This window comes from Alexandromys fortis, unplaced genomic scaffold (genome assembly GCF_014885135.2).
Source record: "Alexandromys fortis isolate MF-2015 unplaced genomic scaffold, M_Fortis_MF-2015_v1.1 scaffold_31, whole genome shotgun sequence".
In the NCBI taxonomy this organism is placed as follows: domain Eukaryota; kingdom Metazoa; phylum Chordata; class Mammalia; order Rodentia; family Cricetidae; genus Alexandromys; species Alexandromys fortis.
This window is the reverse complement of record NW_026067974.1, coordinates 15219805-15241573: the sequence shown is the minus strand read 5'-3', so window position 1 is coordinate 15241573 and position 21769 is coordinate 15219805. Positions and strand designations below refer to the sequence as shown.

The 21769-nt window shown below is 48.4% G+C and overlaps 1 protein-coding gene across 2 annotated transcripts in view; it reads left to right on the top strand.

The window, feature by feature from the left end:
• Positions 1–4505: 4505 nt before the first annotated feature.
• Positions 4506–21769, top strand: part of Map3k14 (mitogen-activated protein kinase kinase kinase 14) — a 47172-nt gene continuing 29908 nt past the window's right edge. The window contains exons 1-2 of one of the 2 annotated variants that reach the window (XM_050156996.1): positions 4508–4589; positions 17417–17598. The gene's annotated coding sequence lies outside the window, so the exon portion shown is untranslated. Of the gene's footprint in view, positions 4590–17416; positions 17599–21769 lie in introns of both variants that reach the window. The other variant, XM_050156997.1, reaches the window with a different exon arrangement.

Genomic DNA, 21769 nt, shown 5'->3' with positions numbered 1-21769 from the left:
TTTATGCAGGAGATGCTGGGCCTTGGCTATGGGAAAATATGACCTGAGTGGCCTCACATGAGCATTAAAGCCACCAGAAGGGTCAGAGATGGTATGGATTTTTTTTTTTTTTTGAGACCGGATCTCACATAGCCCAGGCTGGCCCTGAACTCCCTATCTAGCCAAGGATGACCTTGAGCTTGTGACCTTCTTGTCTCTATTTTCTGAGTACTAGGGTCGCAGGCCAAGCCGCCATTCCTGGTTTCTATGGTGCTGGTGCTGAGGGCTGAGCCCAGGGCTCCATGTCTGCTAGGCAAACATTCTAACGGTCAAGCCACGCCTTCAGGGGCTATGGACACTGGAGGGAGGGAGGAGAGTTAGAAGGGGAAAACCAATCAGGAACTGAGAAGAAAACCAGTCAAGCCAGGAATCCCTTTGATGGGATCAGGGAACGGGGTCTCAGGCAGGTATGTCCAGGCCTGCTTTTGGTAAAGTTCTTTGTCCAGTGCCCCCATTTATATAGTTCCATCCTTGGCCAAGACTCAAACCTCTCCTCCCTCTCATCTTAGCGCTTCTCTTCCCCACCAGTTCTGTAGTTTATGGCGCGCGTCCCTTCCATCACCCCGGATTATGATAAGATGGGCCAGCAGGCAGAGGTCAGCAGCAGCAGATGGCAGTGTACCGGGAAACGTGGAACAACTAGTTTGGATTTGGGGTGTGCTCAGATTTATGCTCTCTTTCAATTTCTGTGGTGTCAACAGTAAGCTACCAACACAAGGTCACAATCGGGAGAAGAGGGGCTGTAGCTATGTATGTGTTTTCTCCACTGCTTTCCCATCCCCCGCATAGATGTCTGAACTGAAGGCAGAGAATGGGGTGGGTCCAGACTAGGGACCAGCAATAACATCATGGCTGCAGCGCAGGCAAGTCCCTAGTGGGAGGAAGCGTGCCTTCTCTTCCAGGAATGTCTGCCCCTAGGCCTAGGTCCTCTCTCAAGTCATCCTCACACCGGCCCTCACCTGAACTCGTGTTCACAGGAATGTGTGCCCAAGACCCACGGGAACCAGGTGATTTGCCCAACACCTTCTCACGAGACATGGCCTCGTATTGTAAATGTGCTAAGGCCAGGAGACAGTTTCCCTTCTCCAAGGCAAACAGGAAAGGACAAATGACCCAAAGACAGTATTGTCTCACCACTACATCGATTCCACAGAACTGACGGCGGTACTTGCTCCTTGAATCCAAAGTCTCTGCGGAGTCCTGCTGCAGGGGGTGTGATGACTGTGTTGTTTGGATCCTGGGTCTGCTGGTGCGGCAAAGTGACCCTGGGTAAACCACTTCTCTCCAGACTTCAGTTTGTTGAGCCACGGGATGAGGACAGCAATAACACGACAGGGATTCTCAAGCAGGGACAACTGCTTCTCATGGGAAGGGTCAGCAACATCCAGAGTCCTTTCTATTGTCACAGGAGGTGTGGGAGGGGAGCGTGTTTTCCTAACCTAGCAGACTCTGTCAGGAATGCTCTTAAGCATCCTGCAATGACAAGGTGACAGGGCTGCCTGATGGGTGACAGTGAATTGGCCAATACAAAATGTCAAGACTGAGGTTATCCGGTGAGCTTATGCACACCACACGCTTAGTGTCTGGTTCACATTCTTTCGTCTGTGGGTTGGCTGAAGACAGAGTCTTACGTAGCCCAGGCTGGCCTCAAACACGCTCTGTAGGTGAAGATGGCACTGAACTCCTAATCCTCCTGCTTCCCATCTCAAGTGCTGGAGTTACAGCCATACGCCACTACACCTGGCTGGCTTATGTCCTTAATTTCTTAAAAGCCAGAGGCTGAACAAGCGAGAGCCAAGCGTCATGACAGACACGTAAAAATGCTATGATGCAATCCGTTCCTTTGCATGCTGACTTTAAGAATTACTTTTTAAAAAAAAAGAAATGCAAACAAACATAAAACAGAGGAGCTGGGACTAGTAGCACATGCTTGTAATCTCAGTCCTAGGGAGGTGTAAGCGTGGGAAGAGTGCACACGTCTGTGGTCTCGGTACCGGGGAGGAGACAGCATGAAGGCCCAGGTTGGCCGGGGCTAAATACGGAGTTAGCCACAGAGGCCTCACATAGGGGAAAAGAAAGAAAAAAAAGGATCGGGAATGGAGCTCCACGGTAGAGTACTTGCCTAGGGTATACAAGGCCCTGGCTTTGGACCCAAAACAGATCCGCTGAGCTCTCGGCCTGGCGTAGTCTTACCCTCGTGTTCCCAAACCTGAAATGGATGAGATGTGGGATGTGACACCCCGCGCACCGAGAACCCAGCACTGCCCTAGGTGTGAGTCGCCCTGTAAATGTCAATCATTTTATTTAAAGCCCAGCTGAAGCTGCACAAGTGACTCAGGGCTAGAAGCCTGCCCAGGCCACCATGACTTACGAGACCAGGAGGAAGTCCCTTCTGCCCCAAGTCTCTCCTAGGGCGGTGGCTATTTCCAGATTCAGAGACACCCCAGGGGCCACTGCGAGAGGGGAGAGGGGTATTTGCATCTCACCTCACACGCTGTGGGAAGAGACAGGAGAAAAGCAGCTACAGTTGAGACGCCCTGCTTTTCCCTCGTGCCCTCCTTGCTAGGATTGTTCTCTCCTGTGCAAGGTGACCTCCTGCAGAGCATCTAGTCAACAGTTTACTTCTCACTGTAGGGTTAAAGACCTGATCACCTCGATGGAATAGGTGATGCATGGAAGGGACCCAGGACCACAGAGGGGTTGAGAAGAACTAGTAGAGCCCAGAAACACTGGCCATCCTAAAGAAGGAAGGGTAAGAGGGAGATGGCAAAAGTGAGCCAGCCCTGCAGGGAGCGACGGCAGAATCTGGGCCCGCTGCCCACATCTTTCCTGAGAAGTGCTTTGCCCAGAGGCAAGCAGGTGGTGGGAGGGAAAAGACAGACACCCAAGACCTGATACCAACCTGTACATCTGCCCAGCTCTGCCTCTCTTGAGTCACTGAACCGCCAAACCCCGGGGATGGCAGGAGCTTCTCAGAAGCCCCCCGGTCCAGCTGTTTTCTTGCCTTACCACCTCTCTCAGCTGCTCCCTGGCAGAGCCCAGTATGTCCCAGAGACTATCTTGACTCTGAAGTATAGACTTTGTGGAAGCCACAGCCTGACATGTTTCTAGGAGCCACGCTTGCCATGGTTGAGAATAAGACAGCATGGGCTAGGGCTATGAGCAACTGCAGGCCTTGCTCTAATGTATTTTTGGCCAGGGTGGGGGTGGGGCACTCTTGGGTTGTAGGCTATTTGTTTTTGTTTTCAAACCGAAGTCTGGCTATGCAGCCCAGACTGGCCTCAAACCTGTCATCCTCCTGCCTCAGTCTCCGGAATGCAGACCAGACTGTGGGATTTCCACACAGTCTAAATGAATGGCCTTTCCTGTGTCCAACAACAGATGTCTGCTTGGACACATCTCCAGAAAGCAGCGAGGTCTGCAAAGTGGTCACAAGCAGACAGTGGCCTGGCCTTGGCTCAAACCTTTCCAGACAAGAGGTTCCTTTTTTCCCAAGGCAGTCTTGGATGGGGCTGCCCACTCCCACCAACAGCCAGTCCCTGCATCTGCAATGAGAACTCCTAGCAGAGACCCTACGACCGCAACACTCTGGAAACTCAAAAAAAAAAATTCCTTATTACCACTAAATAGAAGCTTGCAGTACAGTAGAAAGTTCAATAGTGAAGCTAGAAAAGAAAAAATAATCCATACATTCCCTACACTTCCTCTTGCCCCCATCATAAGGGCACTGTGGACACCGTTTCAAACACCAGGTCTTTCTGGCTTTGTAGTCTAGGTTGGATCCTATAAGTAGCATTCACACCACACAGCTTCCTCTGGGGTGGAAAGAGATTGAACCGCACATCTGCACGCTCCTGTGTTTCAACACTAGGCCTTTGGTCCCCCGCGCTTCTCGAAGGCAGGCACGGTAACTCCATCGTCGGACACCTCACAGCACCAGGCACACACTAAGGGTTCCATAAATGTCTTTCTAGCCCCACCAGGATCCCAGAAAGCAAGCACACCATCAAAGATGAATTCAAGACCTTGGAGGGAGAGCGCCCTGCCATCTCCAAGGTAACCAAAGCCGAAGCCGGGAATGCCCACGCATGCGTACAGTCGCCCTTCCTTCCCGTAACCTCAAAAAGAATGCAACCCGTAAAAAGATTTGCCAGAAGCCGAGAGCGCATGTGTGTGGTTCCACCAACACCCAGGCCTCCTCCGCCTACTGCCTGCCCGTCCACCCAGTCGTCGCCTCTAGAAACCCTGGCAGGAAGCAGTGTCCATTTTGGGAAAGACCGCGCTGGCCAATCGCTGCTAGAGAGTGGGGTGCAGGCCGGCGGGTAGGAGACGCCTTATTGGCTTACATGTGGGTGTGGGCGGGATCAAGGGTCGCGGTACGGCCAAAGAAAGGAGGCGGGAAGCTCGCAAAGTCGCAGCCACGGGGAGAGGCGTGGCCCGGGGCGGGGCTAAAGTGGGGGCGTGGTCTGGGAGGGGCGGCTGGGCCCCCGAGCGATCGCTGATCCGCGAAGCGCCACACTCGCTTGGTTGAGGAGAACGGCGCTCAGCCGGTAGGTGACTGGGCATACATAGCCCCGAGACCTAAAGCGGGGCGCCGAGGGCTTGAGCGGGCGGGGACGGGGCGCTTCTCAGGCCGGGGCCGGGTTGCGGCCTTGCTCTCCGCGAGGGCTGGCTGGGATGGGTGGCTGGGTGGCTGCGGTCTAACCAGCTCGCACGCGCCGCGCCACCAGCGCCACGCTCGCAAAGCTGTGCTCGCCCGGAGCTTCCAGGCCGCGCACCCACGGGTCACACGCTCGCCCGGATCGCGCACGGGGACTGCCTTCCTCCCCTTCCCCAACATTCGTGCCATCGAGTTCAGCCGCCTCACTACCAGACCCTGCTCCTAGGTGCCCCCTTGAGAGAAGGAGAATGCCTTTCCTTGTGAAGTGCTTGGGGTCACTTGTGCTGGGAGAAGGAGCCGAGACTGCCCTGGGTACTCGGCGGGACACTGCTAGTCGCCCACAGTATCGCTCCTCTTCGATGATCCTGACCCTTCTGTGTGATTCTGTGCTCTACTCGGGACTTTTGGTGTCTGTTTATATGTATTAGTCCCATCTTGGAAGCTCACCGTAGCTCTGGCAGCTTGCAGCCACCTGTCACCAAGTAAAAAGAAACATTTGTCGGAGGCAGAGATTCCCACCTGCTTCGGAGCCTCTGCCGTGTTTATTAACTTAAGAAAAGGTCTCTCCCTCCCACCCCGTGCTCATTAACTTCAAAAAAAGTTTTTTTCCCCTTAAGTTGAGATTAAAATATGGCTGTCAGCACTAAAGGATGGATAGTGGTGTCCATGGGTTGTAAAGGGGAGGCTGAGTGAAGAACGGTTTCAAAAATCAGTGTATTAATGGCAGAGGCTTTGTTGTTGTTGTTGTTGTTGTTGTTGTTAATTGGAGACAGTGAACACTAGTGACTTGATTAAGGTCTCTAAAAGTGAAGGAAACTAAGCGAGGAGCGTGGCACCAAGTCGAGTGAACTTTGGAACACTGGCACTATGGCTAGAATGGGCTTTCTGAAAGATCGGGGATCCTCACATCAGCCATGCAGGGGTTTGCTGAGTGACTTTCCCTTACAGTGGTAGGTGTGGTAAGATGGATGGAGTAGTATCCAGTTAAGAGGAGTACCTGCACCGGGTGTGGGTCGTGAAGGCGCACATACCTTGTCTGAGGCCTCAAAGCCATGACTGAGAGTGAGTTCTCAGGTCTCAGAATTCAGACTGCATAAGGTAACTAGATAGATAAAGAAGGGGGAGATCTGGGGTAATATTTTTTTTGTCTTAGCATGAAAGGTTGCTTTGAAGGTTGTTGTCTTGCTTATGATGTATGTGGATTTTCTCTTGTATCTGAAGTGATGTCAAAGGCAATTCCTTTGGATCGAGGCCAGCTTTCTGAGTTTTTTTTTTTTTAAATGCCTTTAAGACATCTTGAAAACTAGGCATGATGGCACACATCTGTAATCCTATCACTTGGGAGGCTAAGGCAGGAGGATTACTACGACTTGGCAGGCAGTGAGGGCTTCATAGCAAGATCTTGTCTCAGAACACCGGAAAGAAAAAAAAAGAAGACATCCTGATTTATTTGGAAGAGGGTGGTGAATTTCTCAGAAGATCTCATAATAATAGTTAATATGTCTGACTTTAGAAAGAAGTACCCAGCTGTACGTACCGAGAAATATATCCCAGCAGTCTGTGCAATTAAACAGTACCAAGTGGTCATTTCCTGATTGTTATTGGTAGAAGGAGCCGCTCTGAGGTGGAGTTTTGTTGGTTTGTTTGTTTGTTGCTTCTAGTAACTGTTAGAGTTTGTGTGATTGGCACCACAGAGACCCTGGCAAATGAACCCTCGTCTATTAAACAAAAACGTCTGGTTTTGCCGTTCAGCCTCGGCAGATAGAGGTTTGGTTCCTCATTTTGGTTCTCCTGATGAACACTGATTCCTTTGTGATCAGATCGGAGTGTTTGTTTGAGAGAGGATAGGACTCACCCTGACTGGCCCCCGCCCCACCCCGGGCAACTGCTAGGAGGGTTTTCTGTGAGGGAGAGGGTTCATCATTAGCTAGGGGCTGGAAGGAGACTGGAGGGGTGTACCGTGGATAAAAACAAATCTGGGCTTGTCGGTTTAGGCCATTGTGCCCCTCTTTGGAGTTTTATGTTGTCCCCTTGGCCTCTGAAGTCACTTTTAGGTTCCTTTTTTTTTCCTCTCTCTTATCTCGGTGGACAGAACATATCCCAACAGCAGCTTCTGCCCTGTGAAGAGCTCACAGGTTCATCCTGGGTGGCTTGACAGATTTTTTTTTTTCTGGGAAGAAATAAGGAATCTGAACCCAATTCAGTCTAAGTGAAAGGTCAGCTTGCTTCCCATGCAGGCAGCCGACATTTCCACCCATGGCTTCCATCATCTCAATGCTTTTTTTTTTCCTGGCAAAAGGTTAAAATGCAACTAAAATTCTGCTTTCGTGATTAATAAGTCACTACCGCAGTTGTGTGTGATGCTTCCTGTTTGCCCCATTTTAGTAGTTCAGTTAAACTGGAGGCATCTGGGCACTCTGGGCACTTTTGGTGGCACCAGCGTAAAGTGGGTGTGGAGCGGGACGGTTTGAGGAGCTATAAGGATAAGTCAGCCCTCTGCACACCAGGATCCCGAATAAGGGAAAGGAATGGAGGCGAGTGTCTTCACGGGTCGGGTGAGGGTAGAGTGAGCACTTCAAATGTGAGCACCCTGCATTCACGTGGGGGTGCCGACTGCAGGACTGACAGCCGTGGGGCAGAGCGGGAAGACTGGGTGGAAGGCGGGCAGCATAGGAAGGCAGGCACATAGGCAGTTCTGTGCAGGGCATTGAGGTAGGGGCCTGCATTCTGAGCTTCTCTGACTGGCCTGAGTGACAGGACTAAGGATGTTTTCCTCCAAAGCCTGCGCGTTCTTTTATTCATGCTTAAATTGAGGCTCCCTTTGCCTCTTGCTGTCTTAGAGTCTTTCATCTTGAACTCTCTGTTGGTAGAACTCCTTTGGAATTATGTGCATAGGGAATAATTTGATAGACAGCCTTTATATATATATATTTATAAATATATACAGTATAGGGTAAAGATCTTTAAAATGAGTACTAAGTAAAACAGACACTAATCCTTAGGAATTTGGTGGTGTGACTAGAATCTAAACTGACTTTTCTTGACATACACTTCATCATTTTAGGATATTTGTGTAAGTGAGTAATAAGTCGCTTGCCTCAGAAAGTCAATTTTGAACGTAATTAAACCAGGGCTTCAGGCATCATAACGGCTCTTAATTGTTATCACTGTTTACTGTCTCTTGATACTGGTCATTATGAAAACTGTACCTATGCTATGGCAGAAGGCGCAAGCGGTCTGCGCAGTGGGAGAGCCTGTCATAGTGCCACCTCATCTGTGTGGCAGTTTATGTTGTCAGACAGCCCTGAGTCAGGGCCTGGCCTGCCTGTGTCTGTCTGTCTGTCTGTGTACCCTCGAGCAAATGGCTTCACTTCTTTTTTTTTTTTTTCTTTTCGAGACAGGGTTTCTCTGTGGTTTTGGAGCCTGACCTGGAACCAGCTCTTATAAACCAGGCTGGTCTCGAACTCACAGAGATCCGCCTGCCTCTGCCTCCCGAGTGCTGGGATTAAAGGCGTGCGCCACCACTGTCCGGCTTGGCTTCACTTCTGTGAGCATGGAGTGCCCCATCTCATATGGGATCAGAAATGTCCATGGCTTTGAGCATTCGAGAGGAACGTATGCTGGGCTGAGCACAATGGCTGTCACTGCTGTTGGTCGTTGTCATGGTCGCTGTGACAGTAGTCGTAGCAGCCGGTTGCTACCTTGTAAGGAGATCTGACTTCTCTAAGACGATATGAAGGAAAATGGGTGTCTGACAGGTCAGTCGTTGTTTTCAGCCATCCTTAATGGGTTAGCTGTCACGTTTTCCCACACATTGTTATATATAGTCATTGTGTGTGCACACATGTGTATCACAGCACACATGTGGTGATCAGAGGACAGTATGCAGGAGTCACTTCTCTCCTTCCTCTGTGTGGCTCCAGAGAGCAAATTCAGGTCTTCAGACTGGGCTGCAGGCGTACTCACTCACTGAGACATCTCTCTAGCCCCTGGTGCCCCAGGCTTACTATACATCCTGCCCTAACTGTACTTCAGAGAAGCCCAAAAAAACTTAGAATCTGTCTGGTCAGAGTTCAAAGTCCTACATAGGGTTACATGCATGCCTCTCAGGACTCTGGTCCAAACAGAACTGGGCCTGTCCGGGAGCTCCCCGATGTCCTCCCTGAGTGGGTCTCAGCATTAACTTGGGGAGAGAAAGGAAATGCTCATAGAATATAAACCACTGAGGGCTTGTTCTTTGTTTGGAAGACAAGGAGGCAACATTTGTTTTTTGGGGGAGTATGGTTTCCATCAGCACATGGCACCCACCTCTTCTCCCTTAAAACTGTCTGATCTCTATAACCAGGTCTAGGGGCTTTGGAGCTAGAGTCAAGAATGTGCAGGTTTTGCTTCAGATACCACAGGGTTTTGGGGGGGTAGGGAATTAAATTCTTTTCTCCCTCTTAATACAAAACAAAAATACTGGCTCCCACCCGACTGACATTCTCTCTAAACTGCATTTGTTTTCTCTTGGGGAAGCTGTCTTGATAGGCGAAGAGTCATTTCTAAAGCGAATCTAGTTTTTAGAAAAAATAAATCACCGGATGTCAAGCCTCGTGAGGATCTTGCTCAGATGAAAATGAAAGCTGCAGGCCCGGGGTGGCACTTGCCTTCAAGGCTGGAGGTGAAAACAGAGCGAGCATCTGGACCTGCTCAGTCACTGGCCAGCCCCACAGCCTGCATGTGATAGGTGCCTTAGTCAGTTTTTCAAGCAGCTTTTCTTAGGTGAGGGGAGTACTTTCTCTGGAAGATGAGTCACTCATGCAGGGGTGTAGGTAACAGGCCGTTTGTTCCCCCGGCCCCCGTTGCAGAGGAAGTCCTGAGCAGACCTTGTTGAAAAGTCCTCTGCCAAAGATCACCTTCATTCCTGCCCAAGGGCTAGGAGCGGGGAGCGGGAAACCGGTGGGAGGCTCCTAAAGCTTGCTGACTGACAGCCATGTCCTGGTGGGTCATATGGCAGGGCACAGAGCCCAGGTCAGCCGTGTCACCACTCCTGAGCCCAGCCACCTTGAGGGTGGAAAATGGCTCACATCCAGTGACAGTTCAGCGTGGCAGCAGGAGTGGAGCTTTGGCCCTAGGGAGCTGGGAAATCCCTTGGCAGAGAGTTAGAGAGATACAAATTGTACTTAGAGATGAGAGATTTGGGGAGAGCCCTTTTCACCTCTGCCTTCCTTTCAGTCACCTGAGTTGGAGGCTCACAAGAGCTCCAGCGGTTGGGAAGGAAGGCCTGTTGCTCCCTGGGCTTCAGGAAGCGTGGGGTTAGGTAAACTGATCACCTTAGTCTCCATATACCAGGTCAGTGTGTGGGCCCAGAGAGAAACAGTGGGGGAAGGCCTGAACCATCCTCCCCTCCCATTTTCCAGTGGTCACAGCTTCTGCTGAATCTCATTCCAGAGAGCCATCCATGATCAGAGGGTCTTAAGTGTGTCCTTGACTAATGCACTCAGTGTTAGTCCGCATGTCCAGGACCATCCACAAGATGGACTTGACAGTTCAGGGCCTCGGTAGAACTGACAATCCCTTGCAAGTGTCCCTGTCACAGAGTCCTCCTGAGTTCAGAACTCAGCACCTACCTAAAAAGCCAGGTGCAGCATTGTGTCCCTGTGATCCCAGTGCTAAGGCTCGAGAGTAAAGACAAGAGGATCCAGGGGCCTCCTGGGAGCTCATGCCAGCCAGTCTAGCCAATCAGTAAGCTCCAGTTTCAGTGAGAGAGAAAAAAGGGGGAAAAAAGTGGAGAGCCATTGAAGAAAACCCCTGACATGATAGTCACCCTCTGGTGTCCACACATACATACACACATGGGGGTAGGGGCAGATACGCATTAGTATTGTACCCTCCTCTGCAAAAGGTTGACTGAGGCCATCCAGCGACTTGGAGGCAGAGCTTTAGCTCTTTGCACTGTGTCTTGTTGCCGCTGGACCCAGGAGCTACCCTAGCGTAGGACTTTTATTTTGTGAAACAGCTCCCGGTTCCCCACAGGAGCGCCACCACTCTCAGGCTCCCTGCAAGCTCTTGGGCCCTGGGAATGATGGGACCTGCGTGGCTTCTGCTCTGCTTCTAAGAAAAAGTAAACAGAAAGCTCTCTGACTCTCTCCTCTACCATCAGGTTTGTGTGGTCGAAAGGAGGCTGGGGTTGTTAAGAAAATAAAGTCTAGGCAGGGTTACCCAGAAATCTCAAAGGTTGTCTCCACCTTTAAGATACTTTCATTGTCCCCAAGCAGTGTCTTACCTAAACATGGGTCTTGAGTGACAATTGATTGATGGTGAGGTTCCAAAACACTGGACACCAAGGAGCATTTGCGTCTTTCTGCTCCAAATATGTGGCATGTTGCCCATGGCATACAGGTGGCCAGAAGAGCCTGAGTAGCCGGTGTCACCCCAGCCCGACCTGTCTGGCTCCTCTCCATGAGAGGCCTCTAAGGGCAAAGCATGATGTCATAGCTGGGCAATGGCTCATTGTACATGCAAGGAGCTGTTCTAGCTGATCCTTCTGGTGACCCTGGCCTTCCCCTTTACTGACTAGACTCTTCCGGTTGGTATTAGGAATAGCTGGGAGACTTAGAAGGAAAGGGAAGTTTAGCTGACCCCAAATGAGGGGTGATCGCCAGTTAAGACAATGCCAGCAGTGTTCTGCCTGGGGGAGTGAATGTGGGGAGCAGCTCCCTGAGCCCATAAGTCTCACCTGTTATTTCCTGTGGTTTGAGCGGCAGGAATAGCTTTGTAGACAGAAATGTAAGAGAGGGGTCTGCACCATCCGTCCCTATGTAGGGTGCACATGCAGGTCAGCCCAGACGGATCGCAGGGCCAGAAGGCTCGTCTTCTCAATCAGAAATAAATGGGTCACCAGCTCAGTATTAGGGAAGAAGTTGAGAGGAGAGGTTCAGCATCTGACTTGCAGGTGTTCCTACAGGGATCGATCAGAATACAGTCATCACCGTGCTCCATTTCTGCAGCTACCAAGCACCGTCCCCTTGAGCTTACCTTGAGCTTATATGAGTGTGAACACACATATACCAACCCAGGCAGGCTCTCAGAGTCTATGGCCCTCATCTATTTTGTCATTTTTTTTTAATTTTACTTATGTGTGTGTCTGTATGTATAGATGAGGGATGGGGTAAGTATGCCACAGTGCACACATGGAGGTCAGAGGACAAGAGGACAACCCTGTGAAGTTGGTTCTGTCCTTCTCCCTTGTTACCTGGATTCTAGGATCAAACTCAGGCCACAGATTTGTGTGACAAGTGCCTTTACCTGCTGAACCATCATGCTGGCCCTTTTTGCTTCTTTTGTTTTATAGGCAAGGTCTCACTATGCACTCCTAGCGAGCCCATAATTCACTGTGTAGACCAGGCTGGCCTTGACTTTGCAGTCACCCTCCTGCCTCTGCCTCTGCCTCTGCCTCTGCCTCTGCCTCTGCCTCTGCCTCTGCCTCTGCCTCTGCCTCTGCCTCTGCCTCTGCCTCTGCCTCTGCCTCTGCCTCTGCCTCTGCCTCTGCCTCTGCCTCTGCCTCTGCCTCTGCCTCTGCCTCTGCCTCTGCGATGCTGGGATTACAGGCATGCGCTGCCACAACTGTCTCTTTTTTCACTCGAGTGATGTTTGTAAAGAGTGTTAACTGCCAAGCTCAGTTAGGTAGAACACATCCATGTCCCACTGACAATGGTCCAACTTACAGTTTCCTGACCTTCTGATGCAGAAGCAATTGGTATCCACTAGAAAATGCTCCAGATTTTTAATTTGATCTCTTTCTGGGTGGTGTTAAGTAATATAAGACCATGGTGAGGCTGGGCACTGGCTATGGGTCATAGCTCCCTGTCGGCCTCACTGTCATGAGGGAACATAGCCAATACTGCAAAGTGCTGCATTGTTCATCTGTAATGATCAGTAAGCTATGGCATTAGGCACAACCCACGAATTTACTCGACAGTGTTTTCATCTTATGATGGCTTTATTGGATCATACAGCATTGAGCATCTGTTGTTAAAAGCAAGTGGAACTGGGGTACTTCTGCCAAAGAACTCACCATAGAGGGAAAGTGGGTGCCCAAGGAGACATGCTGCAGCTTGAGCCAGCGTTGACTGTCCCACAGAGAGCTTCCCCTATAGGAGGAGCCACCCCCCTCGGCCTGCCGGTGTCTAATCTCTCTCCTCCTAGAACCCTTTCCTGCTTCTCACCTTGGAAGCGGAGCTTGCTCGCACTCTGGAGTCTTCAGTATACATGTTCAAACGTGATGGCCCTGGTGGTACAAAGGTGCTCCAACATACTTAAACTCAGGAGCACACAATGCTTGGTGCCATGTAGACCCAAATCATGTGCAGACGGCTCAAGGCCTGGCCCATGTCAAGCCTTCTGATGACTAGGGTCAGTATGCCAAGATGGTCTGTCAGGGACATGAGCAAGGAAAGCTCTTGTTTGGCTTGATCACCATGATATTTCCACTGGCCAGTCCAGCACTTGGAAGATGGTGCCCACTGGATAGAGCAGATATTTGTCATCAGATGGAAGTGCAGGGTGCAGATCTATATTCCTGTTAGGCCCTGTTGGTCTGAGGAAGAGGAAGAGCCATAGGCTTTCCCCAGTTTCCCTCCCTTTGCTGAAGAACCTCTTGAGAACCTACCTGTCATCTCTCACATCACCCACTGCAGGAGAGAGCAAAGACATGACCCGTTAGTGTAAGTGGGCATGTCAGATGCGTCCCTGGCACTCGTGTCTCCAACTGATCACTCAGGCTAGGTTGTCAAAGATTATGTAGGACAGCATCTAAAACTAGGTCATGGTCAGGGCTCCACAGAATAGACCATGTGTCTCCTTCAACACACCCCCATCCCCCTACTTTGGAAGTCTTCTGCAGAAAGCCACGTTGTTTGGGTTTCTTGTTTATTCTGAAGTTCCTCAAATCAGTTCCTCAATTTCAAAACCAGCCACCAGTGACTACAATGAACTCGAAGCCTCCTCCCTTACAGAGACACTGAACCTGGCTTTCTTTTATCCATTAAGGCCTGAAACCAGCCCCTCCTGTAAAAATCACATATATAAACCCAGAAAGGAGGGTAATGGTTGTATTTCAGCAGGATTGGCTATGTCCAAAAGACAGCTCCTTGCTATAAATCAGTCCAAAAGGTTGAGAGAGAGAGAAAGAGAGAGAGAGAGAGAGAGAGAGAGAGAGAGAGAGAGAGAGAGAGAGAGAGATATTACAACAGAATTGTTACTTATAATGATGACTTCAAGCCTTGGCAAGAACCTGAAATGCATTTTGATTTATCAGAAAAACAGGATTGACAGTGTGGTGACTCACTTGTAATCCCACCATTCAGGATGTTGAGAAGATGATTATGAGTTCAAGGCCAGCCTGGGCTACATACCAAGACCTCATTTCAAAAAAAGCAAAAGAGAACAAGAAAAAGAGGGAGAGACTGTGGGGTGACTTAGTGTGAGGCAGTGGGGTAACACTGTAATCTTTGGAAACTGTTGAATGGTGTATACTTCAATCCTTATTTTATGAGAAATCCTAGTTAAAGGAATATCCTCAAATGCATATTTAGTTCTTTATATATTTTGGAGATCAGACCTTTGTCAGTTGTGGGGTTGGTGAAGATCTTCTCCCAGTCAGTGGGTTGCCTTTCTGTCTTAGCAACAGTGTCCTTTGCTCTACAGAAGCTTCTCAGTCTCAGGAGATCCCATTTATTCAATGAGGCCCTTACTGTCTGTGCTGCTGGGGTTCAAATGCATATTTAAAGGACACTTAAAATGCTTTTGCATAATATATATAAAATATTCTTACTGTTTATTGTATAAAGTGAAGTTCCTGCATTACTGATTCCAGAATGGCCTCTGTAGCCCAGAGGTGCCTTCTCAGGCATCTTTTCTATTTGGTGTTGTTTGTTTTGGTGTGTGTATGTGTGTGCGTATGTGTGTGTGTGTGTGTGGTTTTTTGTTTTTTTGAGATAGGGTTTCTCTGTGTAGCCTTGACTGTCCTGGAACTCACTCTATAGATCAGGTTGGCCTCGAACTCACAGAGATCCACCTGCCTCTGTCCCCTGAGTGCTGGGATTAAGGCATGTGCCGTCACCTTCTGGCTAGTGTTGACTTTCTTAGTGCAAAGTTTTTGCAAGTTCTATGTAAAATGGCATTGTAACGCTTTTTTTTTTTTAAGGCTTGTTAAGTGCCCAGTGTCCGGGGTCTAGAGACAAAGTATTGGCCATGTGATGGCATGGATGCTGGTGCTCAAGGCTTTTCTATTAAACAAACAAGTGACCTGGAATCAAGAAGCCCAGAACTAGACTTTATCAAAGAAATAGCCAATTTAGACTCGGTTATAGACTCTTTCCAGGATGAGATTCTCATCCCTTGGCCAAGGAACAAAGGCCTGCCACAATTCCACCTTGGAGTTTCTGCTCTCCGCTCCTTTTCTATAACTTAGGCTGTCTGTTCATGCTTGGCCATTGAGATGCTTCCTCCCAGGTCAATCCCTGGGTGTGTCACTAACAGATCTGTGGATTGTAGCAGCTTCTGTATTTCAGCCCCACCTTTTGAAAGCTCAGATCATTGGATAAGAGATTCAGTACCATGGCTGAGTAGGCTTCAGCATACAAGTCCTTCATGTATATCCTACTACTGCCCCTTCCCCTGCAATTTGACATTGAACAAATGACCTCCAGACCCTCAATTTCCTCCTCTATATAAAGGGAGTTGTGTAGCCAGACATGGTGGCTCATACATGTAACCCTAGCTCTCAAGAAGCAGAAGCAGAAGAATTGCAAGTTCCAGGCCAACTAGGATACATAGCCAGACCTATCTTAAATAAATATGAAAATAATAAAAATGAAGGATGTAATATTAATGTCTTGTATACAGAGTTGTAAGGATTTAAGAAATAATGCATGCATCACACAATACATGACGATCAGTAATAGCTGCCAGTATGAATTTCTGTTTACATTAATCAGAACGTAATTACATGTATGCAGATGACAACAGATGTTGAAATTACCCAAAGATACGACAAGACAACTAATCCCAGCCCTTCTACTGAGGTCATCAGGTGTCACTAAGTCATTCCTCAGTCCATTCCGTGCTGAGACCTTGCCAGTGGAGACAGAGGCCAGACGGGTTGCAGAGGGCTCTTTGGGGCCACCCTCGGATGGGTCTGCGCCTGTGTTCTGAGTTCTTTTTTTGCCTCCCTTAAGTATCTGTTTGAGATGTTCTGCTGACATTAGTACTGCTGACCAGAGGCTGAGGTGGGTACTAGCTCAGCACAGGCAAAGCCCTTTGGGACAGGAAGACTTCATTTCATCACAAGTTTCATCCATCCCTCTGCAAGCCCCACTCGTGGGATACCGGTCACACACACGCCTGAATTGTATAAATTAAGCATTGTTCCTTGCAATCAGTCATCCATTAAAACCCCGTCTGTGGTTTGAGAATGTCTCTTTTGCAGGCGAGATACCAGGTCTCTGCTTGAATGACTTGCCCCTGCCACGGCTCAAAATGTGAAAGGCCGATGATTCTCACTCAGCTCTCCCATCCTTGTCTTTGTGTGAATGGTCCTTCTCCAACATTAATTAGTAAGTCATGTGTTGGAATAAATGACTGCCAAAGGCCTTTCTGAATCTAAGATCAATTTAGGACTCATTTCTCATTTAAATAAATATAAAATAAATGGCACGTAATCCATCTATCCATTTTCTCCCCAGCTGGCTTAGAAACCCCTTGAGGATAAGGGTAATATCTTAAGCAAATAACTAGGATGTGTGAAAACCACCTGTTTCCCTGACACCCTGAACCAGGAGAAAAAGAATGAGCCCACTAACAGAGGGTCATCCAGAAATTCCAGTCCCACGAATGTGCCACTCAGAATTATTTTCCGGCTGTACAAAAAAATAAATGTGAACAAGGATGGGCTTTTGTGGTACCTCTTCTAAGTGAGAATCTGGAAACAGAATTCATCCATAGAAGAGTAGGTGGATCGTCTGTAACACTGCAGAAGTCCTGTGTGTGTGTGTGTGTGTGTGTGTGTGTGTGTGTGTGTGTGTGTGTGTGTGTGTGTGTGTGTGGTATGTGATGGCTATCTCTTTCTTACTTCCTGAATCACAACTATTAAAACTCGCAGTCCCCAGGGAGACTATAGAGAGAAATAAAAACCAAAACTCAGAGTGAGGCGCTCTCCTCTCCAGCCTTCTGTTTCTTTGAGTGGCCAGACCTTTGTGTCTGCATGTTTGGGGTCATCTTAAGTTTACCAGGTACCACTCCCAAACATGCATAAATGCCATGCCTCTGCAATTCTTGTCTCCTACCAAGAGATCCTTTTTGGTTATTGCTTGTCCTCATTATGAAAGTAATGTACTACAGAGGACATCAGTGAGGAATATGAGAGGGATAGGTAAAGCCCATCCTCCGAAGGATGCAGAAGGGTGGGGAAGACTTAAACTTCCTATGGTATTCTCTGTGTGTGTGTGTGTGTCTGTCTGTCTGTCTGTCTGTCTGTGTTTAATCACTTGAAATTGCTGTCTATAAAATAGAATAACTCACTGAAGAAAATGTGAGAAAATTATAAAAATATTTAAAAATACTAAGACATTAGTAAGTCTGACAAGAAGAGAACCTTTGTTTTGTCTGCTGGCGTCTGGATTTTTTTGTTTGTTTTTGTTTTAAGACAGAGTTTCTATGTCTATGTTTTTATAGATGTTGACCTACTATAGAAGGGACCGGAGAGATGGCTCAGCAGTTAAAAGCCCTGGCTGCTCTTACAGAGGACCTGGGTTTGGTTCCCAGCACCCACATGGTGACTCGCAATTGTCTGTACTGCCAATTCCAGGGGATCCAACAACCTTTTCAGGGATTTGCGAGTGCCGGGCATGCACAAGGTGAACAGACATACATGCAGACAAAATACCCATACACATAAAGTTAAAAAAAAAAGACAACCACACAAGATAAGTACTATTCAGGGCCAGAGTTTGCGTAGACTTCTATATACTTTTTCTTTAACATTGTCTCCAGTGATATTTGTTCGTATTGTTAATTTTTATAAACATTTTAATGGATGTGCTGTGATTTAATAATTCCCCATAATCAATTTCGTTCTGGGTTTTTGTTGCTATGGAAACACTGAACAGCGTCAGCTTTGCATCTCTTTCTGTATTTCTAGTTGTTCCCTATCAAGATTGCATTTCTGTGTGAGAGCTACATAAAAGTAGCTATTGTCTTGTCTGACGCGCTCTGTCCCCGGTACTTTCGGCTGTGTTATTGCATGGATGAGTAAAAGTGAATGAGGGTGTGTTTAAAGGTCAAAGTGAAGAGGAAGAAAGAGACTGGGCTGCTGTGGCTTGTCAGCGACTTCCTGGAAGGGGAAGGCCTCAGCTTAATCTGTACAGGACAAGCAGGAAGTGTCAGGTGGCCCACAAAGCAAGGCCCACTGGGAGACCTGTAGAGTTCAGTAACTAGAAGGTTGGGGAGAGACAGCAGCCAGAGCCACACCCTGTGTTTGGGGAAACGGTGGTCAGATAGATTATAGACCACAGGCTTGGGCCTGGACCCATGAGCACTGCAGAGCCGTCCGAAGTCTTTCAGACTGAGGTTGTCTAAAGGACGTGATGTTTTATGATGAGCTCAGCCCAGTGGGGATGGGCCGAGGTCAGGGAGAGGGTGGAAGTGGCTAAGTCCTACACTAATAGAATAGACACGGGTGGTTGCTGTTAGCATCCTGAGGGCCTTTAAGGGCGTTGGTGTTTCCTCGGGCCCTGGGCCAGCCAGGGCTGCCAAACATGTGGTGGGGACTGGAGGACTATAATAAGCTCTATCCCACAAATTTTCTTAGCCCTGCCATTGTCTTTGTGGAATTGGCAGTAAGACCGAATAGTTGTGGGCATGTGAGGTTTCTTTTGTATATTATCGATCTGAAAAATGTTAATGATTAATGAACCTTCACATTTCATATCTTCATTAATGGGAAATGCACAAAAGAAATCTCCCTCCAGGGAGCAGGCTTCAGGCTGGCCAAGGGGAAGGGGGGGTCAAGATCCTTTCAGTTCATTGATGCTCAGAGTGCCCAAGTACAGTACTTGGCGTGCCGCCTCCCCCTAGCTAGTGGCCACCTGCTCCCATATCCTTTGGGAAAGAATTCAGTAAACCTTTCCAGAGCCCTGTAACTTTTACCAACAATAGTTGCCCAACAGCTACTGTCTGCTCCCTGCCCCCAGGGCCCTCCTCGTATAGCTCTATCCCCAGGAATGTGAGGGAATGGAGGGTTATAGCCTCACTCTCCTGGGAATGAGGTCCTGGGGTATAGGAAGACCAGCTTCATTTTCATGATCCCTTCCCGACCTTCATCTCCAGTCTAACCAACTGCCACTGTGGCTTCAGCCTACCCACCAGCTTCCTAAAGCGGTAGTGATTCCTACAGAGAGACTCCCCTCTGGATTACATCTTCCTGGGCCCTTCTCATCTGGAGTACCGTGCGTGCGTGCGTGCGTGCGTGCGTGCGTGCGTGTGTGTGTGTGTGTGTGTGTGTGTGTGTTTGCAGTGTGTGTGCTTGTCTATGAGGAGGCCTGAGTTCTGGTATTGTTCCTCAAGAGTCACCCACACCTATTACTTTTTATTGTATTTTTATTTCCTTAGGCCACAGAGTGGGTGTGATGGTCAGAGGGCAACTCAGAGCCAATTCTCTCCTTCTACTGTCTGGCTCAGTGGCAAGCAGCCCCACCTACTGATCCGGCTCTCCAGCCCCACCTTAGTGTTTGAGTCTCTCACTAGGACCTGAAGCTCACGCTCAAGTCCTCCAGCACACGGCTGCAAGCATCTCACCAGCTGGCACCTCCCTAGCCCTGCACCGGTGTCTCTCTTCCCTTGAGCAGTTCTTGTTCACCCATAGGAAGCCTCTCCTGCTGCAGCTGCTCCGGGTTTCCCTGTGTGCCCGCCCCACTGCATGGCCTCTGTGTCTGTGTCCTAGACCTCCTCTACTTTACAACATCCTTCTCTGACAACTTGTCTGTTACCCCAGCGTACTATGAACCCCTTCAACAACTGTGCCGTTTTCCTCCTTGTCATTCTAGCACCCAGGCCAGGGTACTCAGCAGACCCACTCTGTGTGCCCAGGGCCTTCACAGCACTACAGAAGGACAGGACTTACCGACAGAGACCTTATTCATCAAAAGCCTTCTCTGCCTCCAATCTCTGGCTCTAAGACTCTTCAGTGGGGTCTGTGAGAGACTGTTGTGCCTATGCGCTCTGAGCTCTCTGCCTGATATGAGAACCACATGATTTGGGGGGGGTTTTGATTGGTTGGTTGGTTGGTTTTGGTTTTGGGGTTTGTTTTGTTTTGTTTGGGAGATTGGTATTTTTTGTTTTGTTTTCGAGACAGGGTTTCTCTGTAGCTTTGGAGCCTGTCCTGGAACTAGCTCTTGTAGACCAGGCTGGCCTCGAACTCACAGAAACCCACCTGCCTCTGCCTCCTAAGTGCTGGGATTAAAGGCGTGCGCCACCAAGCCCAACTCACATGGTTTAGATTAGCATCTGTTTTCCAAATCTTTTCAGTTCTTCTATAAGATGGTGTCTTATTTCTTTTGTTAGCATCTCCCTATGGGTTTTTTTTCATACATGTATACAATAATGTTCTTCTTTTAAATCCTCTGAGGTGAGTATGGCCTCTTGGCCTCCTGTATAGACCCAGCACTGAAGAGGTTTAAACAGGATTATATGTTTTTAAAATATTTGTGTGTATTAAAATTAATGATAGATTAACATTTTTATTTCTGCTACTTTAACTTGCATTATTTATATTTTAGTACCCTGGCTTCTCTTTTCTCCATTCCCTTGCTTCCTGTTACAGTGGCAAAGTTTTCCTTCTTTACCCTTTGGGTTTGGAAGCTCTGGTGGTATCTCTGCTCTGTTTGTTTGGTTGGTTGGTTGGTTGGTTTGGGACAGGGTTTCTCTGTGTAACAGCCCTGGCTCTCCTGGAACTCACTCTGTAGACCAGACTGGCCTAGAACTCAGAGATTCACCAGCCTCCACCTCTCACGTGCTGGGATTAAAGGTGTACATCACCACTGTCCCACAGGTATCTCTCTGTTCTTATGGAAGTTATTCTTAAACTTTAATGTGTATACATAATTGTAATTTTAATGAAATTTATACATTTTCACAAGTAAAATTTCCCCCAAAATACCAGGTTTTATTTTTCTTCCATTTTAGATATAATATTTTACTTTATATGTCTGAGTGTTTTGCCTGTGTGTCTTTGCACTACATATGTGCCTAGTGCCCTCCGAGGCGGGAGGAGTGCATCAGATCCCCTGAACTGAAGTTACAGATGGTTGTAACCACTTTGTGGCTGCTGGGAGCTGAGCTCAGGCCCTCTGGAAGAGTGGTCAGTGCTCTTAACCACTGAGCATCTCTCCAGCCCCTTGACTGATTTTTTTCAACACACAATTGTTCGTTGAGTTGACCAACACATTGCATCGATTCCTGTGCCTGCTGCTACTTCTTACATTCCGTGCCTCTCTTCCGTACATCTCTTCTTTCCAAAGCACGCCCTTCAGTGGCTCTTTAAGCCAAGATAGTAGTATGTTATCTGCAATTCTTGTTTATGTGCATATGTGTTGTGTATAGATTTTTAAATAAAGGACCTATTAAAACTCATCAACTTAAAAATTATAGCACCCGGCAGCATGTGGCAGAGCCCTTGGCTTGGAAGTCTGACTTGCTGGTTCAGCACTTAGAGACAGACCCGACACCCGCTCCCCAATTCTTCATTCTTGTGCTTCTTGCCTACAGGGACTGAGCGTACCCCAAATACAAAATAGAAATTGTACTGTCCTTGTAGCCGGTTAATGCCTGTCAGTTCCTGGATTTAACAAGAGCTGATGATCCTTGAGTGCCAGGGAAGTGGGCCACTTCCTGGATATTGTTCTAAGTCCATGTCAGGTTCTCTAGTTGTCCGAATTGAGCCTCATGTGCTCCAGCCCCTGACTTACCTCAGCCTCAGTTTCCTCATCTGTCAAGTGGGAATAAGAATGTCAGCCTTGTGAGGCGCATGAA